Below are 26,817 nucleotides of genomic sequence, written 5' to 3'. Positions count from 1 at the left end.
TCTTGTTTCATTTATTCTTCTCCTTTTAAAAGAACACGAAAGAGGAAAGGCAGAACCAATCTTTAAAAAATAGAAGTCTCAGGGCACCTGGGTGGCTCAGTGGGTTAAGCCTCTGCCTTCGGCTCAGGTCATGATCTCAGGGTCCTGGAATCGAGCCCTGCATCCCCTGCTGCCCTGCCTACTTGTGATCTCTTTCGATCTGTCAAATAAATTAATAAAATCTTTAAAAAATAGAAGTCTCAAAGAACACAGAAAAACAGGCAGATATGTGGTCAATAAGGTTTAAAAGAATATTTTTCACCTGAATAAAGAACTGAGATTGGACACAAAGAGAGCTCAGAGAGGAAATCAATATTAACTGGCTGAGTCCAAGACCATTGCTTTGGGGAAAAAAAAATTAAATTACTGGTAAAAATGAAATAATTGTTTTCCAACTTCAAAAAAAGCAGGCTATATGCAAATTAAAAATTTATATATAGAGAGAGAGTGTGGTCACGTGTGCACACATACACACACAAGTGGGGTAGGAGGGGCAGAGGGCGAAGGAGAGAGAGAATCTTTTTTTTTTTTTTTGGAGAGAGAGAATCTTAAGCAGGCTCCATGCACCAGGGAGACCTATGTGGGGTTCCATCTTCCAACCCTAAGATCATGACCAGAGCTGAAACCAAGAGTCAGATGCTTAACTGACTATGCCACCCAGCTTTATATTTTCCCATTAAAACAGAACCAAAGGGGGCGCCTGGGTGGCTCAGTGGGTTAAGCCGCTGCCTTCGGCTCAGGTCATGATCTCAGGGTCCTGGGATCGAGGCCCGCATCGGGCTCTCTGCTCAGCAGGGAGCCTGCTTCCCTCTCTCTCTCTGCCTGCCTCTCTGCCTACTTGTGATCTCTCTCTGTCAAATAAATAAATAAAAATCTAAAAAAAAAAAAAAAAAACAGAACCAAAGGAAACATGAAAAAAGACTTTTAATTCAAATGTTAAGTTTCATTAGTAAACAAATGGACCAGGAAAGCAACATTAGTTTGGCAAAGTAAGAGGCATATTTTTATTTATTTGTTTATTTATTTATTTATTTTATTCAACAGACAGAGAGCACAAGCAGGGGAGTGGCAGGCAGAGGGAATAGCGCCATGTGGGGCAGAATCCCAGAATCATGACCTGAGTCACACAGGTGCCCCACTTTTTTTTTTTTTAAGATTTTTTTTTCTGCAAAAAGCTTTATTGTTTCCATTTAAAAAAAAATTTATTTATTTATTTGAGAGAGGGAGAGCAGAAGTGCAGAAGTGGGGATGCGGTGGGAAAAGGGCAGAAGGAGAGGAGAGGGAGCAGCAGACTCCCCGTTGAGTAGGGAACCTGATGCAGGGCTCAGTCTCAGGACCGGAGATGAAGGCAGATGTTTAATGGACTGAGCCACACAGGTGCCCCTTGTGACTGTAATCTTAAGCACACCCGATATCAGAACTGCCCAGCAAAACCCACTCCTGGATTTCCAACTTCTGGAAACTGAGTTAGATAATAAATGTTTGTTTAAGCTACTAAGTTTCCTTTTCAGACTGATTTGAAAGGTAAAAGGAGAGGGGTATGGGTGGCTCAGTCAGTTAAGTCTTGGAATTCTTGATTTTGGCTCAGGTCATGATCTTAGGGTGGTGGGATGGAGCCCCGCATCAGAGTCGGCCTTCAGTGGGGGGAGTCTGCTTCTTTCCTTCTCCCTCTCCCTCTGCCCCCCTCCTTTTGTGCCCCCCCCCTAAAATAAATAAGTAAATCTTAAAAAAAAAAAAAAGGTGAAAGGAAACAAAGTAAAACTCATAGAAAGGGTGGAACTGAAGAAGCAAGAATAAAAGGTAGGAACCATAAATAGAAAGTAAAGTAAAACAAGAATAACAATTAAGGGCGCCTGGGTGGCTCAGTTGGTCAAGCATCTGCCTTCTGCTCAGGTCATGATCCCAGGGTCCTGGGATCGAGTCCCACATCAGGCTCCCTGCTCAGCGGGGAGTCTGCTTCTCCCTCTCCCTCTGCTCCTCTCCCACCCCCTCTATGCTCTCTCTCTCAAATAAGTAAATAAGTCTTTAAAAAAAAGAATAATAATTAAAATCATTCTAAACAGTCAAAGTCCTGCTATCAGAAGGCAAAAAAGCATAAATTATGTTAAAATTAGATAATGTTATTAATACAAATACTTAGAAACCAGGAGGCCTAGAAAGCCAAACAACAGAGAATGGGCAAAAATAAACAACTGATAAAAAGGAAAGCAACGATATTAATATCTGATGAAACAGAATTTAGGGCAAAAAAGCACTTAAGGCAGGTGATTACTGAATATGATAAAAGGTAGTGAGCGAAAATATAATAATACAGAATTTATATGGACCAACATGGCAGCTAAATCCATCATGTAGATTAATACCCTTGTAACAAGAAAATGATAAACACAATTATAATGGAAGATTTTAATTCTTTAATATTGATGACAGATTAAGCATGTAATATATAAAGTTGTAAAGGATCTAAACATGAGAATTCATAATGAAGAACATTATTGCAGATTTTTTTATTCTACACATATTCTACATATGTAGAAATTGAACATATCAGTTTAGAGAGAAAAATCTCATTAAAAACAATAATGGAAAACATTTCATGGGCTATATTTTTTTTATCAGCAATTTAACATTAACTACATAAATGTTTTCTTATAAAGAGTCCCCAATCATCTGTAAAATAAAGTTTCCACAAATAAGAATTTGGACAAAAAGCAAGAGAAAATGTAAAGAGAGGGCTTTGCAGGAAAAATGTATATGGCAAATGTTAGCAATTATGATTAGTTACTTACTTTAAAAATAATACTGAAAATATCAACCTAGCTAAATCTTTGTGGTAAAGTCAAAGCAGGATTTGGAGGAAAATGTAAAATTTGAAATATGTCATTATTATCTGTAAAGATTTTTAAAATTTATTTGACAAAGAGAGAGATCACGAGTAGGCAGAGAAACAGGCAGAGAGAGAGAGGGGGAAGCAGGCTCCCCTCCGAGCTGAGAGCCCGATGTGGGGCTCGATCCCAAGACCCTGAGATCAGGACCTGAGCTGAAGGCAGAGGCTTAACCCACGGGGCCACCAAGGCATTCCTGAAATATATTATTTTTTAAGAGAGCAAAAATATTATATATAAAAGCAACAACAAAATCCCCAGAAGTAAATAGAAGAATGGGACCAATCAAGACCAGAACAAAATTAATTAGAAATAAAAACAATTTGATTTTATAAACATTATAAAATAGACAAGTCCCTAGCAAATCTAATCAAGAACAAAAATAGACACAAATTATTAGAAACAAAGAGGTAAATAATGTGTGGAAAAGCTAAAATTTTCTGATCCTAAAGTAAAACCTTTCTTTTAGGGCACCTGGTGGCTCAGTTGTTAAGTGTCTGCCTTTGGCTTGGGTCATGATCCCAGGGTCCTGGGATAGAGCCCCACATCTGGCTCTGTGCTCTGTAGGAGGTATGCTTCTCCCTCTCTCCCTGCTTGTGTTCACTCTCTGGCTCTGTCTCTCTCTCTCTGTCAAATAAAGAAATAAAATCTTTTAAAGAAAGAAAAAACCCTTTCTTTTACTACAGTTCTCTCTCTACATTTTTTTTTTTTAAGATTTTTATTTATTTATTTATTTGAGGGACAGAGATCACAAGTAGGCAGAGAGACAGGCAGGGAGAGAGAGAGAGAGGAGGAAGCAGGCTCCCTGCAGAGCAGAGAGTCTGATGTGGGGCTCGATCCCAGGACCCTGGGATCATGACCTGAGCCGAAGGCAGAGGCTTTAACCCACTGAGCTACCCAGGCGCCCCTCTCAAATCCAATGATATTTTGGAAATAATGTGTGGGTTTTTTTTTTTTTTTTTTTTAGGATTTTTATTTATTTATTTGACAGACAGAGATCACAAGCAGGCAGAGAGGCAGGCAGAGAGGAGGAAGCAGGCTCCCCGCCCAGCGGAGAGCTGACCCAGGGCTAATCCCAGGACCCTGGGACCATGACCTGAGCTGAAGGCAGAGGCTTTAAACCACTGAGCCACCCAGGCGCCCCTAATGTATGTTTTCTGATGGTAAAAAGTAAAACAAGACTTACATTTCTGTTACTGTAGCAGACTAGGCACAAGAGGACTGTACCACCTGCTAAAATCAACTAAAATTAGTGGACTTAAAAAAAATTGAAGTATAGTTGACACACAATGTTACATTAGTTTCTGGTATACAACATAGTGATTTAACAAGCCCATATACTATGCTATGCTAAGCACAAGTATAGCCACCATCTGTAAAATTACTGGATTTTTTAAAAAAATGTCTCAAATGTACTCAGAAGCTGTCAAGAAACTAAAGATTATTTAATGATGTTATATATATTCTAAGGCATTTTGGTTGAAAGAGATACCACTATTTTATTCACTACTAAAAAAAGGGAAAAACGTTGTCAAACTATAACATAGTGCTTGCTTATAATTTAGAACTTTTATTTTGTACTTATTAAAAGAAATATTTAGACTTAGTCATCTATTTTTTAATATCAATTCTCTTTGGCATATGTAAATAATAAAATAAAACTGAAAAAACCATTTAAGGTATGCTTAAAACTTCCTCATATTTAACCTTTGTTATTATTATTATTATTATTATTTTAAAGATTTTTATTTATTTGACACAGAAAGAGAGAGAGAGAACAGAAGCAGGGCAAGTAGGAGTAGGAGAAGCAGGCTCACCACTGAGCAGGAAGCCTGATGCAGGACTCTATCCTGGAACCCCAGGATCATGACCTGAGCCGAAGGCAGACACTTAATGACTGAGCCACCCAGGTGCCCTTTTTATTATTTTTTTAATCCTCACATTTGATCTTAGTCTTCCATATAATGTGCTGTGCCATCAAGAACATTGGTGATTTATTATTTCATAAAATAATCCTTAAATAAATGAAAAATAATTGGCACTGGCCTCTTAGGCTTGACTTTGCAATTATGTAGTACCAACCAATTTTTGACTCATATTTCAGGAATCTGCATATGTCTGATTCAGTATAAGAACAGCTCCTTTCCATAGACACTTGACTCCTAGGGGTTAAAAGAATGCTCCATTATCAGCCTGAAGATTTTCTTCAAAGCCACTGATGTTCATTCTCCGAGTTTTGATGCTTCAATTTGATACACATATGCACATAAAAAAATACATCTATGTTGTGTCTGACCTTGGTTTATAGTCAATCCAGGATGCTATCAGTTTAAGATCTTTACTGATTTCAGAGATGTTAAAATGTGTGTGTGGGGGGGATGTGAATTTTGATTAACAAAATAAGATAAATTAAAATAGGTATAGAGATATGGAAGAAATCTACAAAAACTGGAGCGCTTAAGGTTCAATTTTGACAATTACGTAGCATGTGAGTTAAAAACAAAAGCCCAGGGCCACCAAAATTGGGAATTTAAAAGGAGATTCTCCTCCCACCTTGAGTGGGAGTGAGTCCCCAAAGGGTTAAACCGTCAGTGTGAAGCGAATCAGAATTCAGCTATTTTGTCACCACAACTATCACCACCAGGGGTCTACAACAAAAACTGCTCATCTCAAAACTTGGTGCTGAGGCAGGAAGAGGAGGAGATTATCTCACCCAAGAATCTGTAACCACAAACTACTCCAATACAGGTTTACAGACGAAACACACTCAACCTAGATATTTGAAAAAGTCTTAAGGCAAGAATTAGGTTTAAAGTAGTCTTAGTACAATGATGCCCTCAGGTGCCCAAAAAAAGCAAAAGCAAATCCTTTTGAAGGAACTCATTTTCATCCCAGGCCTTAAATATTTCCCAAAGGGAAAAAAATTTTTTTTAATCAGTTCACAGTAAAACAACAACATCATGAAACAAAAACAAATCACAAAACATCAGGAAACAAAGCACCATGAGCAAGAGCCAGCAGAAATGACAGCAAAATCAGAACTGCAAAGACATCAGATGTTGGAATTACCAGGCACCAAGTAGGGGGAGAAAGTATATTTAATACATTTCTAAAAATAAGAGAGGGTTGCAAACATGATGAAAAGCCAACATATCTGAAAAGAAACCAAAAAGAACTAAAAAAAGTAATAATTAAAATTTAAAATTTTCTCAATGGGTTTAATAGCTCTTTAGACACAGCCAAAAATAGCAGACTAGAAGACAGATCTGAAAAAAACTGTACAGAACAAAGGAAAACTGATGATAAATATGAAGAAGATAATGAAGGACATAGTGCAAGGATCTAACAAATGACTATTCAAAATTCCTCAAGGAGGGGATTAATAAAATGGGGTACAGAAAACAACTGAAGAAATAGTTGCTAACAATGTTTTAGAACTAAAAAAGAATTCAATTAACAGATGCAAGAAATCCAATGAATTCCAAGTAAAATAAATAAAAAAGAAAGCTACAACCAGAACTACAACAGGGAAACTGCAGAATAAAAGTAAAAAGCAAAACCAAATATACAAAACTATGTTTGAGGCAGCCATTAAAAAAGATCAGCTTCCTGGGACGCCTGGGTGGCTCAGTTGGTTAAGTGGCTGCCTTCAGCTCAGGTCATGATCCCAGCGACCTGAGATCAAGTCCCACATCGGGCTCCTTGCTCTGTGGGGAGCCTGCTTCTCCCTCTGCCTCTGCTGCCACTCTGCCTGCCTGTGCGCTCTCACTCTCTCTCTCTCTGGCAAATAAATAAATAAAATCTTCAAAAAAACAAAACAAAAAAATCAGCTTCCTGTGTCACAATGAGAATGACAGATGACTTATCAACAGTAACAATGGAAGCTAGAAGTTAATGAAGTATTATTTCTGACATGTTTAATGCACTGAAAAAAGCAACTGTTACTGAAATTCTATGCCCTGTGGAAATATCTTTAAAAACAAAGGCTAAATAAAGACACTTTTCAGACAGAATTTGCCATCACAGGTCTTCATTAAAGGAAATTCTAGAGTGCATCCGTTAGGCAGAAAGTGATCACAGATGGTCTAAGATGAAAGAAAGAAAATAATGGAAGAACAAAATGGCAAATACATCAGTTAATCCAAACAAACACTGCCATATGAAAATATAACAATACTGTAGGAAATTAAGAAAAACAAGATAGGGCCTTTAAGGAATTAGGGTGGGATCATAAGGATGAGGCTCTAATCCAACAGAACTGAATCCTTATAAAAAAAAGGATGAGACACCAGACATTTCTCCTTCCTTGTACACAGAAAAAAGAGCAGGTGAGGCCCTAAGAAGGCAGCCTCCTACAAGCCAGGAAGAGACTAGCCCCAGAAATAGAGCCGCTAGCACCTTGATCTGGGATGTCTAGCCTCTGGAACTGCAGGTCGGACGAATACTCTTACTTTCTCAGACATCCTTGTATCTAGGGGTGAACAATAACAAGCAGTTATGGTTAACAATATACAAAGAAATCATTTGGTATGAACTCTGAAACTGCTTTTTTTAAAAGGGCAGACCCTTAGGGGCACCTGGTTGGCTCAGTCTGTTGAATATCTGACTCTTCGTTCTTGCTCAGGTCATGATCTCGGGGTTGTGGGATTGAGCCCCACATCAGGCTTTGCACTCAGCATGGAATCTGCCTGAGATTCTCTCCCTCTGCCCCTACCTATTCCCACTTGTGCTCACTCGTGCTCTCTCTCAAATAAATATTGAAATCTTTAAAAAAAAAAAAAGTAGAATGTGCAGACCCAGAAAGCATGCTCCTATAGGCTCCCTCCATTTTCCTAGCGAGGCAGCATTTCTTTTCTTTTGATCACAGTCATAAGTATAACGCCCTATGCGACAAAGAAAGCAGCAGGGAAAGATGAAAGTAGCCTGGGTATCTGGTGGCATCATCGGATTACCATACAATACTGGTTAAGTGCTCATACAATGTCTAACAAATAGATTGCTTATTTTAGATTCCTTTTTCTTTTTTAAAAAAATATTTTATTTATTTATTCGAAAGAGAGAGAGACACACACAGTGAGAGAGGGAACACAAGCAGAGGGAGAAGCAGGCCTCCTGCCAAGCATGGAGCCTGATGCAGGGCTCGATCCCAGGATCCCGGGATCATGCATGCCCTGAGCTGAAAGCAGACGCTTAACGGCTGAGCTACCCAGGTGCCCCCTAATTCCAGATTTCTTATTGTGAGCTAAATAAATTTATATTTAAGCTACTGCTACTTGGCTTTTGTGTTATTTGCAAGTTTCCAGATAATACAATTCTCAAATGATAAACCCAAGGAGAAGAGATGGAATAAGTTATGAAGCATGTGACGTCACAGCACAACTGAAGCATTGACTTTACTCTGTTTCCTTCTCCTTCAAACAAAGGGCATGGAAGGAAAGTTAAGGTTTCTTTTTTCTTTCTTTTTTTTTTTTAAGATTTTATTTATTTATTTGACAGACAGAGATCACAAGTAGGCAGAGAGAGAGGAGGAAGCGGGCTCCCCGCCGAGCAGAGAGCCCAATGTGGGGCTCGATCCCAGGACCCTGAGATCATGACCTAAGCTAAAGGCATAGGCTTTAACCCACTGAGCCACCCAGGCGCCCTGGTAAGTTAAGTTTTTAAAAACATTGTTTATATGTTAAATATTGATGAAAATAAAAGGAATATAATATAAGCAAAATTCACATGAATTCTTAAAATATTTAAAGGGGTGTCCAGCTGGCTCAGTTGATCTAGCATATGACTCTTGATCTTGGGATTGTGCCCCATATTGGGCATGGAGACTACTTAAAAAAAAAAAAAATTAACACTTAAAAAACCATGAAGATAAAGCTTAAGTTTCATGCCTTCTCACTCATATAGACTTTTTATTTTTTTTTAAGATTTTTTTAAAATTTATTTATTTGACAGACAGAGATCACAAGTAGGCAGAGAAGCAGACAGAGAGAAAGGGAGGAAGCAGGCTCCCCACTGAGCAGAGAGCCAGATGTGGGGCTCGATCCCAGGACCCTGGGATCATGACCTGAGCTGAAGGCAGAGGCTTTAACCCACTGAGCCACCCAGGCACCCCTTTCATATAGACTTTTGCAAGGCCCTAGGAGGGACCTTAGCAATCTTTACATGATCAAATATATTTTTAATTTGCAAAATCAAGGCATTTTAACCGTAATAGATGAAGACAATTGTCTCTTTCCACTTAGATTTCTCCTTTACCACATTTCCTCTTGAATTAGGGAATGTGACAGTGGCCACAGGTATTTTTGAATTCTGGCTAAGAAACTGAGCTGGAGATATATTTAATTCTAGTTAGGTGGAATATTTTATGCAGTTCAGTTACTCTATGCACAAATTATGGCCCTAAACCCCCAACCCCCCAACAGTGAGGGACCGGCATCCAGGAACACTTTTTTTTTTTTTAAGTAGGCTCCAAACCCAGCATGGACCCCAACACCAGTCTTCAACTATGATCTGATCAGGACCAGAGCCGAGATCAAGAGTTGGACACTTAATCAACCAAACCACCGAGGCACCCCAATCCAGAAACACTTCAAAAACCTATTAAGCCAATGTACCTGGCATAGGCACAGGAAGGTACAAGTTAAAGGTCATGTAAAATTGTAAATAGAGAATTCCAGTTTCATAAAGATCTAATTAAAACCAAAGATATTCCTGTCAGAAACATATTGGTAATGTAACATATCCATTTCAAATGTATCATGCATTTTCCCCCCTCTTTTCTGATGGGAATGGCTTGTGGTATAAAGTTGAATACACCATTTCCACTGCAATTTGAGGATATATATATGTTTTTAAAGATTTTGTTTATTTGAGAGTGAGAGAATGAGAGAGAGAGAGCATGAGATGGGGGAGAGTCAGAGGGAGAAGCAGATTCTCCGCTGAGCTGGGAGCCCGACATGGGACTCCAGGACCATGACCTGAGCCAAAGGTAGTCACTCAAACAACTGAGCCAGCCAGGAAGCCCCTGAGAAGATATTTTTGAATGTTTTAATAAAGTGAGAAATGTTAGCCTCCTAATTTGGAATTGTATGAAAATGAATTTTGTCATATTTATATTTATTAAAGAACCAAAGGAAAATTCAGATTAGGAAACCAAAGCAATAGAGAAGAGCTATGAAATCAGCAAAATTATATTTTTTTAATTAAAAAGTGAATTATAGGGGCACCTGAATGGCTCAGCCGGTTAAGCATCTGCCTTTGGCTCAGGTCATGATCCCAGGGTTCTGGGATGGAGCCCCATGTCAGGCTCCCCACTGAGCAGGGAACCTGATTTTCCTTCTCTCTCTGTCCCTCCCCCCCCAAACAGCTTGTGCTCTCCCTGTCTCCCTCTCAAATAAATAAATTCTTTTAAAAAAGATTTTATTTATTTATTTGTCAGAGAGAGAGAGAGTGTACACAAGCAGGGGCAGTGGCAGGCAGAGGGTGAAGCAGGTTCCCAGATGAGCAAGGAGCCTGATGCACTGCTCTATCCCAGGAACCTAACCTGAGCTGAAGGCAGATGCTTAATGACTGAGCCACCCAGGCGCCCCAAAACTTTTCTAAACAATCAAAATTAAGTTGTAAACAACCATGAAAGAGGTTTATGATTTATCTCTCTCTTTATTTAATAGAAAATATTACAGGGGTGACTGGGTGGCTAAATCAGTTAAGCATCTGTCTTTGGCTCAGGTTATAATCTCAGGGTCCTGGGACTGAATCCTACATCAGGCTCCCTGCTAAGGGAGTCTGCTTCTCCCTCTTCCTCCTCCACTTCTCACCCTCTCTCTAATTAATAAATAACATCTTTAAAAAAAAAGAGAAACTATTACAAACTCTTGTTATATTAAGAAGCAATCAAAAAGTTATAGGAAGGGGTGCCTGGGTGGCTCAGTGGGGGTAAAGCCTCTGCCTTCAGCTCAGGTCATGATCCCAGGGTCCTGGGATCGAGCCCCGCATCGGGCTCTCTGCTCCAAGAGGAGCCTGCTTCCTCCTCTCTCTCTGCCTGCCTCTCTGCCTACTTGTGATCTCTGTCTGTCAAATAAATAAATAAAATATTTTTAAAAAAAGTTACAGGATAAAAAGCATTACAGAAGCGATTTAGGTCTTTTATAAATAAAAATACTATGTTGTTTTAGGGATTTTATAATTTTCTGTCATCAAGTGCAACAATTTGTAATTTATTAGGATTTCTTTTCTTGGGACACCTTAGTATCTCAGTCAGTTAGGTGTCTCCCTTCAGCTCAAGGCATGATCCCAAGGTCCTAGGAGTGAGTCCCGCACTGGGCTCCTTGCTCAGAAGGGAGCCTCTTTCTCCCTCTGCCTGCTGCTCTCCCTGCTTGTGCTCTCTCTCTGACAAATAAATAAAATCTTTAAGAGAAAAAAAGGATTTCTTTTCTCAGACTAAATGCTCATTTCTGTCTCTATAATTCTGTACTTAAAAAGAAGTTTGGGGGTGTCTGGGTGACTCAGTTGGTTAAGGGTCTGCCTTCAGCTTAGGTCACTATCCCTGAGTCCTGAGATGTGTCCCATGGCCAGCTCCCTGCTCAGCGGGGAGTCTGCTTCTCCCTCTGTCTCTACTCCTCCCCAGATTGTGCTCACTCTCTCTCTTTCACTCTCTCTCTCAGATAAATGAAATCTTTACAAAATAAATAAATAAATAAAAATTTAAAAAATTTTTAAAAGTTGGGGCACCTGGAGGCTCAATCAGTTAAGCACCTGACTCTTAGTTTTGGTTCAGCTCATGATCTCATGGGGAGTCTGCTTGAAGATTCTCTCCCCCTGCCCTTGCTTCAACTTGCACTCTCTCTCTATCAAATAAATAAATAAATCTTTAAAAAACAAACAAACCAAAAAAAAAAACCAAAAAACACCCAAAACAAAGGAAAACAAAAAACTCTGAAACTCTAGGCGTACTGGACTGGCTCAGTTGATTCTTGATCTCAGCTCATGAGTTTGAGCCCCACATTGAGCATAGAGTTTAATTAAAAAACAAAACAAAACAAAACCACTCCAAATAATGTAAACTTAGTAATCTTTTCAATAAAGGTTTGAAAAGGCAGCATAATAAAATTCAACAATATTCTCATTAACAGTATAGCTATATCCTACCCAGTGTAATCAAACTGTAGTTTGAGGGAACACTGCCCACAAGACTAACGTCACTAATCACACTAACTGCAAATTTGGGGGGTTCTGAAAACCATCTTCTGGCTTGGTAATTTCTCAAAAGAACTCACAGAAGTCCCTGAAAGCTTTCATACTCACAGTTACAGTTTGTAACTATACAGAGTAAAGATTCAAATCAAAATCAGCCAAGAGAAGAAATGCACAGGGCAGGCTTAGTGGGTTAAAGCCTCTGCCTTCAGCTCAGGTCATGGTCTCAGGGTCCTGCAATCAAGCTCCATATTGGGCTCTGCTCAGCTGGGAGCCTGCTTCCCCCTCTCTCTCTGCCTGCCTCTCTGCCTACTTGTGATCTGTCTGTAAAATAATAAATAATAACTAAAATCTTTTTAAAAAGTAATTATTTAAATGTCTTTGAAATTTCTAGCCAAAGATTGAGAATTTGAAAAAAAGAAATCATGTTTGTTTCTAGTATTGGTAGTCTAGATTATTTGGATTGACCCCCCACCCCCACACTCCCCCAGGGTTGCCAGATTCAGCAAACAGAGAAACAAGATGCTCGGTTAAATTTAAATTTCAGATATATTTATACTGAAAAAAAAAATTGTTTATCTGAAATCAAAATTAATGTGCTGCCCTTTATTTGGCAACCCCAATCTCTTCCACTAAAAACGACCCCAAGTGTTGTACACACGCAAATATATTCATATACAGACATACACCCATCTACACACATAACCTTTTTAACAACAACAAAGAGATGACAGGATAAAAAGGAATTAGGTGTGGTGGCTTTGTATTGTATCAATGAAGAGTATAATTTATTAAAGTAGTCAGAGACAAGATAATGTTACATATTTATATAATGAGAGGCAATGAATTTTCAGACACACAGGAAGCTTCAGTTCTACAACTGTAGCTATGGGTCATAGTAAACACACAACACAAAATATCAGCAATCCTGTTCTCAAAGAGATCTCTTCCAATGTACACTAAACATCTTCTTCATTGATTTGAACTCATTAATAGGAACACATTCAAAAAGACAAAAAGTAACAAATCATATTTTGTCATCTATTGGCTAACAAGAGTATAAACCGTCATCAAGCTGATATTGATAACCAAAAGTTCAGGCCAAAAAGTCAGATCCCCATTGGTTGCTATCACCAACTGAGAATAATTTATCAACTATGTGCAAATCAGAACTAGAACCAACTTTGGCCAAGAACCAGAAACAAAAGTAAAAATACAGGGCCAGGAATAAAAACAGAGATAAAAAAATACAGTTTTATTTCCTCTTGGGATTCACTCCAAGGGCATCTGTGGGCACACACATAGACACACACACACATATACACATGAAAAAGGAAAAAGGGAAAGAAAGGGGGGAAAAAAGGTATGTATGGGCTTAAATATTCCATAAGGTACGCTTCTAGCCGTCTTTAGTTGGCTCTGGTAGAAGTGTTCACTTGGACATCTCAGTGGAATCATACCATAGTAAAATATTCAAAAAGTTGAAAATACGGCTTTCGTACAAATGTTAGAATAAAGCCATGCCGGGACACCTGGGTGGCTCTGTCCATTAAGCTTCTGACTCTTGATTTCGGCTCAGGGGGTGATCTCAGGGTTGTAAGACTAAGTCTCGTGTTTGGCTCTATCCTCAGCAAGGAGTCTGCTTGTCCCTCTGCCTATGTTTCTCTCCTGCTCCCTCTCTCTCTAACAAATAAAATCTTTGGGCGAAAGAAAGAATAAAGCCATGTCAGAAACATATTAACTCATTAATGACAGAACCAAAGATACAAAGGTAACAAAGCTGGTTCCAAAAGTATTGGAGGAACTCTGCATTTATAGGTATATTATTTTTTTTTTAAAAAAGAATGCTAGATTAGATACAAAACTAGTAAATGAGTTTCAGGACAATAAAACTATAACCTTTTTCTACTGAACAGAAATCTACAAGTTAATGTGTAACTTCACAGAGTTTGGACTCTACAGATGGTAAATTAGACACAGGAACAGTAATTCTAAAGAAGTTCTAAACCTTGGATGGGCCTGTTAAAACTCTGCTCCAGTAAGACGCTAAAAAGACAAGCTGTACTTTCTTTTGCTTATTTCCAACTCTTAGAAATTTTTTCTTTTCTTTTCTTTAGATGCATGTGCTTGGCTGAGGAAAACTGCCAACTTGAGGACTCTCTATGCATCTTTCTCCTATAGGATACTTTACCCTGAGAAGACCAGTTGCCTTGGCCTGCCAATAACCCAATTTCCCCTTTTTCTATTTTTTTAAAAAAAACTTTAATTTATTTTCCAGAGAGAGAGAGAGAGAGAGAGAGAGAGATCAAGTGCCCAAGCAGGGGGAGCAGTAGGCAGAAGGAGAAGCAGGCTCCCTGCTGAGCAGAGAGCCTGATGTGGGCCTCAATCCCACACCCTGGGATCATGACCTGAATCGAAGGCAGTTGCTTAACTGACTGAGTCACCCAGGTGTTCCCAACTTCCTCTCTTTAATACAGGGAGATGTCTAGATCACACCTGGGTTCCACCTTCCTACACCCTGGCAACCAAATTCAGGCAGTAAGCAAGGCCAACTGTAGGGCTGTATTTGTTTCCTGTTAACCAAGCATTGCTATACTTAGTTGTCTGATGTCTTATGTCTTGAAAACCATTGTTTTATATATTTAGTCTTGTTTTTCAGTTACAGGTAGGAGGGAAAATCCATTTCCTATTACTCTATCTTGGCTGGTTATTTCTTTTTCTTGCCTCACTGTACTGGAAGAACATTCAGTATAATGTTGAACTTAGGTGAGAACAGAGTTGAGAGTACGGCCTTCTTCCTGACGGTACAGGGCAAGTGCGGTCTTTCAACATTAAACATGTTTGGTGTAGGCTTTTCATAAGCGACGTTTGCTAATTCATTGAGAGTTATTCAGGAATGGACGTTACAATTTTGTCATTTGTGTGTGTGTGTGTGTGTGCAAATACTGAAAAGATAATGCTTTTTCTTTTATAGTCTGTTAATGTGGAGAATTATACTAATTGGCTTCCTAGAGTAAGGGAGTGTTTCAATCTCTGGTTTTCTGGAGGACTTTGTAAGGAATTGGAATTTTTTCCTTTCTTAAATATATGGTAGAAAGCACTAGAAATGCCTGGTATTTTCTTTGTGGGTTGTCTAATTACAACTCCAAACTCTTTAATTTATAGAGATAATGAAGTTACCTAGTCTTTCCTCTTTTAATCGATAAAACAAATTGAAATATAATTGATATAGGAGTACAACATGATTTGATATTTGTATATACTGGGAAATAATTACTATAACAAGTAACCCATCCTATTTCTTCTTGAGTGAGTTTGGCAGGTTTCTCTATAATGGTATTTGTCCATTTCATCTAAATTATTAAATTTATTTGTAATAGTATCTCTTTAATATATATATCTGTAATTGTATCACCTGTCATTTCTGGTATTAATTTTGCCAACTCTCTTTTTTTTCTATCAGTCCAGTTACAGGTTTGCCAATTTCATTCATGTCCGTGTGTCTCTGTATTTCCTTTTTTCTGTTTGAGTTTCATTTATTTTCTATTTTCTAGTTAAAGGTAGACGTTCAGGTCATTGGCCTGAGAACTTTCTTTTTTTCAAATACAGGCATTTACACTACAAATTTTTTCTTTTAGCTGTATCCTTCAAATTCAGATATACTGTTTTCACTTTTCATTTTAAAAATAAGTCCTAATTTCCCTTTTGGTTTCTTTGTTGATGAGCTATGTTGAAATGTGTTATTTAGTTCCCATTATTTGGAGATTTCCCAGAAACTGTTCTGTTAACAATTCTTTTTTTTTTTTTTTTTTAAAGATTTTATTTATTTGACAGAGATCACAAGTAGGCAGAGAGGCAGGCAGCGAGAGAGAGGGGGAAGTAGACTTCCTGGTGAGCAGAGAGCCTGATGTGGGGCTCCCAGGACCCTGAGATCATGACCTGAGCTGAAGGCAGAGGCTTAACCCACTGAGCCACCTAGGCACCCCTGCTAACAATTCCTAATTTAATTTGTTGTCAAAGAACATACTTTGTATGATTTTGAATCCTTTTAAATGTATTGATACTTGCCTTGTTGACCAAAATATAAAAAGGTCCCTTGTGCACTTGAAAAAACATTTTCTGCTGCTGTCAAGTACTATATAAATATCAATTGCATTAAATTGGTTGATAGTGTAGCTCAAAATTTTTATTGCCTTTTTAAATAAGCTAAGATGTAATTGAAATATAACATATTAGTTTCAGGTATATTAGTTTTCTACATTTTATCAATTATTTAGAAGTACTGATATTTCAACTACAATTGTGAAAATTATCCATTTCTCCTTAGTTTTGTCAGTTTTTGCTTTATGTATTTTGAACCTCTGTTAAACATATAAGAGTGTTATGACCTCTTTCTTTATTAAGACATTTACTTACTTGAGAGAGAATGAGAGAGAGAGCAAGCATGAGAAGGGGGATGGTCAGAGGGTGTAGCAGACTCCCTACTAAGCAGGAAGCCCAATGCAGGACTTGATCCCAGGACTCCAGGATCATGACCTGAGCCAAAGGCAGTCGCTTAACCAACTGAGCTCCCAGGTGCCCTGTTATGACCTCTTATAGAATTTACCTTCTGGGGGTGCCTGGGTGGCTCAGTTGGTTAAACATCTGACTCTAGATTTTAGGTCATGGCTTCAGGGTTGTGAGAGAAAGTCCCATGTTTTAAATATTAAAATTTTTAAAAAATTGACCTTGTGATCTTCATGAAATGATCATCTTTTCCCTGGTAATGGCTTTGTTCTAAAATCAACCTTGTTATTTATACAGCCTCTCCAGCCTTCTTTATAATAGAGGCAACAGGGCTTCTTTTTTCTTCTACACTTAACCCACGTGGCTTTTATTAAAGTCATTTTCTTGTAAGCAGCATGTAGCTGGATCTTGCTTTTTTATCCACTCTGACATTAATTGGTCTGTTTGTACAATTTTCATGAAGTGTTAATTATTGATATGATTGGCTTTGAATGTACCATCTTGCTATGTCTTCAGTTCATCTCAGCTCCTCTGTTACCTTCTTCCTCTTCTTTTAGACTGAGAATGTTTCATGATTCCATTATACCTTCTCTGTTGTCTTAGCAGTTTTGAAATTTTTGTAACTGCTTTAGGCCTTTCATATACACCAATCTTTAAATTACTACATTCTAGGGCGCCTGGGTGGCTCAGTGGGTTAAGCCGCTGCCTTCGGCTCAGGTCATGATCTCAGGGTCCTGGGATCGAGTCCCGCATCGGGCTCTCTGCTCAACAGGGAGCCTGCTTCCTCCTCTCTCTCTCTCTGCCTGCCTCTCTGCCTACTTGGGATCTCTCTCTGTCAAATAAATAAATAAAATCTTTAAAAAAAATAAAATAAATTACTACATTCTATATTCAACTAATATATAGAGAGTGAGAATCTTACAATAGTAAGACTCCCTTTACCTCCCTTCCTGGCCTTTGTCCTATTGTTTTTAATTCTACATATATTAAAAACCTCATGCTTAATTTTATTAGTTTTTCCTTTAAGCAGTAACTATCTTGTAAAGAAACTTCTACTGTTCATTCCTTTGTATAGCTCCAGAATAATTCCATTTGCTGTCTTTCCCTTTATCCCTGAAGGACCTTCTTTAACACTTCTTATAGCATGAGTCTATTGGTGAGGAATACTTTGAACTTTTCTATGTCTGAAATAGTCTTTGTTTCACCATTGTTTTTGAATGATATTTTTGCTGCATACAGAATTCGAGATTTTTTTTTTTCCTTTTGGCACTTTATTTATTTTTAAAAGACTATTTACATGAGAGACAGAGAATGAGTGAACACAAGTGTGGTGAGAAGCAGAGGGATAGGGAGAAGCCGAATCACCACTGAGTGTGCAGCTGGATGTGCGGCTCAATCCCAGGACCTGAGCTCAAGTCAGATGCTTTTTATAATATTTTTTTTAAAGATTTTATTTATTTATTTGACAGACAGAGATCACAAGTAGGCAGAGAGGCAGGCACAGAGAGAGAGGAGGAAGCAGGCTCCCTGCTGAGCAAAGAGCACCATGTGGGGCTCGATCCCAGGACTCTGGGATCACAACCCGAGCTGAAGGCAGAGGCTTTAACCCACTGAGCCACCCAGGCGCCCCTCAAGTCAGATGCTTAAAAGAACAAGTCACCCAGGTGCCTCTATTTCACCCTTTTAAAGATGTTATTCCACAGTCCTCATACTTCCATTGTATCTGATGAGAAATATGCTGTCATCCTTATAGTTGTTTCTCTATATGTAATATATCTTTCTTTTCTTTCTTTCTTTTTTTTTTTTAAATAATACATCTTTTCATTGACTACTTTTAGTATTTTCTCTTAATCTCTGGCTTGAGGAAATTGAATAAATGTGCTTTGGTTTAGTACCCTTCATGTTTTTTGTATTTGGCACACACTGAGATTCTTGGATCTGTGGGCTTATAGTTGTTATCAAATTTGGGAAATTTTCAGTCATTTTTTCTTGACTTGAGTAGACTTCAAGTTTATACCTCAGGCTGATCCTTGACACAGAGACAGCCCATAAGAATGAAAACCAAACCAACCAAAAAACTCCCAAACCACTCAAATAATTTCTAAAGACAGCAAACCCTGGGGAAGGAGAGAACTTGATTTCTCAAGATAACATTATTAGATTTAAATGTCATTTTCAAAAACAACAAAAAATCATGAGGCACACAAAGAAACAAGAAAGTGTCACCCATTCAAAGGAAAAAACTACGTCAATAGAAACAGTCCTAGAAAAAGACCTAACAACAGATCTACTAGCCAGATGTTAGAACACTGTTCTTTTTTTTTTTTTTTAAGATTTTTATTTATTTTTATCTGACAGACAGATCACAAGTAGGCAGAGAGGCAGGCAGAGAGAGAAAGAGAGAGAGGAGGAGGCAGGCTCCCCACTGAGCAGAGAGCCCGATGCGGGGCTCGATCCCAGGACTCTGGGATCATGACCTGAGCTGAAGGCAGAGGCTTTAACCACTGAGCCACCCAGGTGCCCCTAGAACACTGTTCTTAATGTTCAAAAAACCAAAGGGAGATTTAACAAAGTCAAGAAAATGATGAAGTTATGAACAAAGCAACAGGAAACCTAAAAAGAAATTAAAAAAAAAAGAACTTATGGAGCTAAAAGGTATACTTGAAAGGAAAAATTTGCCAGAGGGATTCAAAGGCAGATTTGAGTCAGCAGAAAACAAAAACAAACAAACAAACAAAAAACTAGCTAATTTGAGGACAGGACAATGGAAATTACTGAGGAACAGCAAGAAAAAAGAATAAAAGCAGAGCCTGACGGACCTGTGGGACATACCAAGGGGACCAACATATAAACTGTGGGAGACGAGAGAAAGGGGCAGAGATAATATCTGAAGAAATGATGGTTAGGACACCTGGGTGTGTCTCAGTCAGTTAAGTATCTGCCTTCAGCTCAGGTCATGATCCTGGGGTTCTAAGGATCAAGCACCGAGTTGGCCTCCCTGCTCAGGGACCCTGCTTCTCCGTCTCTCTGACTTGTCCTCACTTGTCCCCTTGCTTGTGCTCACTCTGTCTCACTGGCAAATAAATATATACATTCTTTAAGAAAAAAAAAATCTTTAAGAAAAAAAAATAATGGCTGAAAGCTCACCGAATTTGATGAAAGAAATGAAAATAAACATCTAAGAAACTCAGTGATCTCCAATAAAGTTGAACTTACAGAGATCAACCCTGAGATGCATTATAATCAAATGTTTGAAAGCCAAAGATAAAAAGAGAATCTTGAAAGGAACAAGAGGAAATTGACTTGTCATATAGAAATAAGAAAGGAGCAGATTTCTAAGGAACTTTGGAAATTAGAAGGTAGTGGGCTGATATATTCAGTGTTCAAAGAATAAAAAACTATCAATGAACATTCCTGTGTCTAACAAAACTATCCTTCAAAAGTGTGGGAGAAATTCAGACACTCCTATATAAAGAAAAGCTGAAAAAAAAAAAAAAAGAAGAAAAGAAGCTGAGAGAGTTCTTATCACTAGGTTTGCTCTGAAAGATGATCAAGATTCCTATGAAAGAATACTAGGCAGTAACTGAAATCCATATGAAGAAATAAAGATCTCGACAAAAATTAATGCATGGAAAACTATGAAAGCTAGGATTGGGGTGCCTCAGTGGCTCAGTTGGTTAAATGTCAGACACTTTTTTTTTTTTAAGATTTTATTTATTTATTTGACAGAGACACAGCGAGAGAGGGAACACGAGCAGGGGGAGTGGGAGAAGGAGAAGCGGGCTTCCCACTGCGCAGGGAGCTCAATATGGGGCTCAATCCCAGGACTCTGGGACCAGGACCTGAGCAGAAGGCAGATGCTTAATGACTGAGCCACCTAGGTGCCCCCTTATTTTTATTTAAAGATTTTACTTATTTGTTTGAGAGAGAGAGAGCACATGAATGTGGGGAATAGGGGTATTGGGAGATGGGGAAGCAGACTCCCCACTGAGCAGGGAGCTCCACATAGGGCTTGATCCCAGGACCCTAAGATCATGATTTGAGTCAAAGGCAGATGCTTGAAAGACAGAGTCACCCAGGTACCCCTAAATGTTTGACTCTTGGTTTTGGCTCAGGTCATGATCTCAGGGTAGTGAGATTAAACCCCACTTTGGTCTCTGTGATCAGCAGGGAGTCTTCCCCCTACTCCTCCCCACCATGCACACTCTCTCTCGGGTAAATAAATCTTTTTAAAATTTTTATTTTTCTGACAGAGAGAGAGAGAGACAGTGAGAGAGGGAACACAAGTAAGGGAAGTAGGAGAGGGAGAAGCAGGTGCCCCACTGAGCAGGGAGTCTGACATGGGACTTGATCTGAGGACCCCTGGGATCATGACGGGAGCCAAAGGCAGAAGCTTACTGCCTGAGCCACCCAAGATGCCCCATAAATAAAGAAATCTTAAAAAACAAAAACAAAACCAAAAAACTAGTATTATCCTGACAAGTATGTAACTCCACTTTTTGTTTTCTACATGATCTGAGACTAATATATTTTAAAAATTATTAGTCTAAACACTACGATTATTGTAACTTTGGCTTATAAATTCTACATTAAAGAGACTAATACATTTAAAATAATTATTAGGGGGCACCTGGGTGGCTCAGTGGGTTAAGCCTCTGCTTTTGGCTCAGGTCATGATCTCAGGGTCCTGGGATCAAGCCCCACATTGGGCTCTCTGCTCAGTGGGGAGCCTGCTTCTCCTCCCCCCTCTTTCTCTCTGCCTGCCTCTCTGCCTACTGGTGATCTCTCTCTCTCTGTGAAATAAATAACATCTTTAAAATAAATAAATAAATAAATAAAATAATTATTAGTTTACATTTGGGTGCACACAATGTATAAAGATTCAATTTTGTGATATTAACAATTGAAATGGGTGGGGACAAAGTTGTAAAGGAGCAGAGTTTTTGTAGGCTACGGAAATTAAGCTAGTATAAATTCAAATTAGAATGTTGCAACAACAGGATGTTCAATTTAATCACCAAGTAACCACACACACACAGAAAACCCAACACAAAACATACAAAAGAAAATGAGAAACGAGTTTAAACATTTCACTACCAAAGAAAATCAACAAAATATAAATGGCAGTAATGAGGGCAACACAGGACAAAAAAGCTATAATGCCTACAGAAAACTAACAGCAAAATGACAGAAGTCCCTTCTTATCAGTAATTAAATGTAAACAGATTAAAATCTCCAATTTAAAAAACAAAGATTGGCAGAACAGATAAAAACACATGACCCAAAATATGTGTCTACCAGAGACTCACTTTAGATCCCAAAACACAAACAGACTAAATGTAAAAGGATTTAAGATATTCTTATGCAAGTAATAACAAAAAAAGAGAAGGGGTAGATATACTACTATCAGACAAATAAACATTAAGTCAAAAACGTTACAAGAGACAATAAAGGATATTATACATATTAATAAAAAGTACTACATAGCAAGATATAACAATTAGAAATATATAGGCACCTAATAACATACTAGCAAAACATATGAAGCAAAACCAGACTGAAGTGAAGGGAAAAGCAGAGAGCTCTACAATATTAGTTGGAGACTTTAATACTCTCAATAGTGGACAGAACCACCAGATGTCAGATAACTAAGAAAACACAGGACTTAACACAATAAACCAAGTAAATCTAACAGACATACAGAACATGCTACCCAACAAGAGCAGAGCATACATATTCTACTTAGGTACACAACATATCTTCTCCCACCACAAGATAAAGTCAGAAATAACACAGAAGTTAAACTGGAAAATCCACAAACCTGTAGAAATTAAACAACTAAATCTTAAACAACAATGGATAAAAGACAAAAGGACAAAGGAAACAGATAATACTTAGAGATGAATGAAAAAAAAAAACCCAATAGCATGCTAAAACCTATGGGATGAAGTGAAAGCAGTACTAAAGGGAAATTTATAGGGGCACCTGGGTGCCTCAGTTGGTTAAGCATCTGCCTTCGGCTTGGGTCATGATCTCTAGGTCCTGGGATTGAGCCCTGTATCAGGCTCCCTGCTCTGCGAGGAATCTATATCTCCCTCTTCCTCTCCCTCTGGCTCATGCTCTCCCCACCCCGCCTCAAATAAAGAAATAAAGTATCTTATAAAAAAAAAGAGGGAAATTTACAGGTATAAAGGCTTACAATAAAAAAAAATCTCCAATCAGCAACTTAACTGTATAATTAAGGAACAAGAAAAGAAGAAACTAAACCCAGAGTTAGCAGAAGGAAGAAAATAATAAAGATTAGAGAAGAGATGAATGAAAAGAGAACAGAAAAAAACAGAGAAAAAAAATCAATAAAAACTGATCTGAGATATTTTTTCTTTGAAAAAATATCAACAAAATTGATAAACTTTTAGTTAGATGGACTAAGAAAAAAAGAAAAGACTCAAATTACTAAAAAGAGAAATGGAGACATTACTACTGATTTAACAGAAATGCAAATAATTATAATAGAGTACTATGAATCACTATAGGACAACAAATTAGATAACCCAGATGAAATGGACACACTCTTAGAAACACAAAACCTACCAAGACTAAATCATAAAGAAATAGAAAATCTGAACAAAACTATAACTGGTAAAGAGATTGAATCAGTAATCAAAACTCCCCCAACAAAGAAAACTCCTGGAACTGATGGTTTCATTGGTAAATTCTATAAGATATTTAGAAAACTAATACCAATCCTTCTCAAACACTTCCCCTCCAGCAAAAAATAAAATATTATATATATTATAAAATATATATAAATAATATCTCATATCATTCTATGAGACCAGCATTATCCTGATACCAAAGCCTGACAAAGACACTAGAAAAAGACTATAAACCAATATCCCATATGAACACTAGAAAAAGACTATAAACCAATATCCCATACGAACACCAAAAAATCCTAAACAAATACCAGAAAATCAAATTCAGCAGCATATTAAAAGTATTACTCACTAACACCAAGTGGGATTTATTCCTGGAAAGCAAGGATGGTTCAATATACAAATGTAATCAATGTAATACATCACATTAACAAAATGAAGTGAAACACCCCATCCACATGATCATTTCAATTCATACAGAATAAGCATTTGACAAAATACAACACCCTCCTTATAACCCTCAATCAGGAATAGAAGAAAATGACCTCAATGCAATAAGAGCCATATTTTTAAAAAACCCCACAACGAACCATATTCAACAGCGAAAGACTGAAAATTTTTTGTCTAATGTCAGGCACAAGGCAATGACATCCACCTTCTTCCCTTTTATTCTACATAGTATTAGGCTGTTCTTTTTGGGGGGTGACGAAGGCTAGAGAGAGAAAGAATCTTAAGAAGACTCTACACCCAGCATGGAGCTGATGGGGGGCTTGATGTAATAACTTTGAAATCCTACCTATGCCAAAATTAAGAGTCAGACACTTAAAGATTTTTTTTAAAGATTATTTATTTATTTATTTGACAGAGAGAGAGATCACAAGTAGGCAGAGAGGCAGATAGAAAGGGGGGGGCGCCAGACTCCCTACTGAGCAGAGAGCCCAATGTGGGGTTTGATCCCAGGACCCTGAGATCATGGCCTAGCTGAAGGCAGAGGCTTAACCCCCTAAGCCACACATGTGCCCCAAGAGTCAGACACTTAACTGAGCCACTCAGACTCCCAGTGGGCAGTTCTAATTACAGAAATTAGGCAAGAAAGGTATAAAAGGTATCCAAATTGGAAAGAAGAAAAATTATCTCACTTTACAGATGTATCTTTACAGATATATCATGTAGGAAACCCTAAAGAATCTACAAAAATTTTTTTACAAATACTTTAATTCCGCAAAGTAGCAGGATACACAGTAAACACACAAAAATCAGTTGTATTTCCATATACTAATAATAATGTGGGGAAGAAAATCATAAGAACAATTGCATTTACAACAGAATCAAAAAGTATAAAATACTAAAAAAAAAAAGTATAAAATACTTAGAAATCAATCTAGCCAAGGAGGTGAAACACTTATGTACAATGAAAGCTACAGGGGTGCCTGGGTGGTTCACTGGGTTAAGCCTCTGCCTTCAGCTCAGGTCATGATCTCAGGGTCCTAGGATCGAGCCCTGCTTCGGGCTCTCTGCTGGGCAGGGAGCCTGCTTCTCCCCCTTTCTCTGCCTGCCTCTCTGCCTACTTGTGATCTCTGTCTGTCAAATAAATAAATAAAATCTCTAAAAAAAAAAAAAAAGAAAAGAAAACTACAAATCATTGATTAAAAAAATTAAAGAAGACATTAAATGAATGGAAACATATCCTATGTTCATTGATTGGAAGACAATATTGTTATGGTGTCAATACTATGCAAAGTGATCAGGGTACCTGGGTGGCTCAGTTGGTTAAGCGTCTGCCTCTGGCTCAGGTCATGATTCCAGGGTCCTGGGATGGAGCCCCACATCAGGTTCCTTGCTCAGCAGGGAGCCTGTTTCTCCCTCTCCCTCTGCCACTCCCCCTGCTTGTGCTCTCTCTCTCTCTCATTGTCAAATAAATAAATAACATATTTAAAAAAAAAAAAAACTATGCAAAGTGATCTACAGATTCAATGTAATTCCTGCAATAACCTGATTTTTTTTACAGAAATAGAAAAAAACCTATCCTAAAGTTCGTATGGAATCTTAAAGGACTCTGAAAGGCCAAAGAGTACTGAAAAGAAAAACAAAACTTGGGGCGCCTGGGTGGCTCAGTGGGTCGGGTCATGGTCTCAGGGTCCTGGGATTGAGCCCCATGTCAGGCTCTGCTCAGTGGAGAGCCTGCTTCCTCCCTCTCTCTCTGCCTGCCTCTCTGCCTATTTGTGAGCTCTCTGTGTCAAATAGGTGGAATCTTTAAAAAAACAAAAAAAAAAAACAAAAAAAACCTTGAAGACTCAATTTAATTCCTGAGCCAAAGGCAGACACTTAACCTGTGAGTCACCCAGGTGACCCTAAAACTATAAGATTCTTATTTATTTATAGATTTTATTTATTTGTCAGAGAGAGAGAGAGAGAGAGGATGCACAAGCAGGGGGAGCAGCAAGCAGAGCAGAGGGAGGAGCAGGCTCCCCGCTGAGGAAGGAGCCCAATGCAGGACTCGATCCTAGGACCCTGGGATCATGACCTGAGCTAAAGGCAGCTGCTTAACTGACTGAGCCACCCAGGTGTCCCTCTTTTATTTATTTTTAAAGATTTTGTTTCTTTATTTGACACACAGAGAGAGCACAAGTAGGGGGAACAGCAGGCAGAGGGAGAGGGAGAAGCAGGCTGTCCACTGAGTAGGGAGGCTGATGCTAGGGTCAATCTCAGGACCCTGGGACAATGCCTGAGCTGAAGGCAGATGCTTAACCCACTGAGCCACCCAGGTGCCCCAAACTATAAAACTCTTAAAAGAAAACATGGGACAAAAGCTGCGTACCATTGCATTTGGCAAAATTATCTTGGGTATGACACCAAAGGCATAGGCAAGAAAAGAAAATAATAGATAAACCTGACTTGATGAAAATTTGAAAATTTTAGGCATTTAAAGACACTATCCAGAGTGAAAAGAGTTCACAGAATGGGAGAAAATATTTGCAAATTATGTATGTGGTAAGGGAATAATATCCAGAATATACATAGAACTCCTAGAAGTCAACAATAAAAACCAAACAACTTGATTAAAAAATGGGCAAAGGACCTGAACAGACATTTCTCTGAAGATACACAAATGACCAACAAGCACATGAAAAGATGCTGGGAAATGCAAATCAAAACTACAAGGAGATACTACCTCATACCATTAGGATGGCTACTACAAAAAACCAAAATAATAGATATTGGTGAGGACATGGAAAAAGTGAAACCTTTGTACACTGTTTATAATAATGTAAAATGGTACAGCTGCTGTGGAAAACAGTATGGTGGTTCCTCAAAAAATTAAAAATAGAGGGGCACTTGGCTGGCTCAATTGGAAGAACATGTGACTCTTGATCTACACTTATCTTAGCCAAAGGCCAAGAAGCGATGTGTGACTCTTGATCGTAGCGTCAGGAGTTGGAGCACTGCATTGGGTATGGAGAGTACAAAAAAACCAACCGACCGAACAAACAAACAAAAAAACCCACTTAAAAAATCAAAAATAGAATTACATATGACCAAGC

Source organism: Mustela erminea, chromosome 17 (genome assembly GCF_009829155.1).
Source record: "Mustela erminea isolate mMusErm1 chromosome 17, mMusErm1.Pri, whole genome shotgun sequence".
Classification (NCBI taxonomy): Eukaryota; Metazoa; Chordata; class Mammalia; order Carnivora; family Mustelidae; genus Mustela; species Mustela erminea.
Note: the sequence above shows the minus strand (reverse complement) of the source record.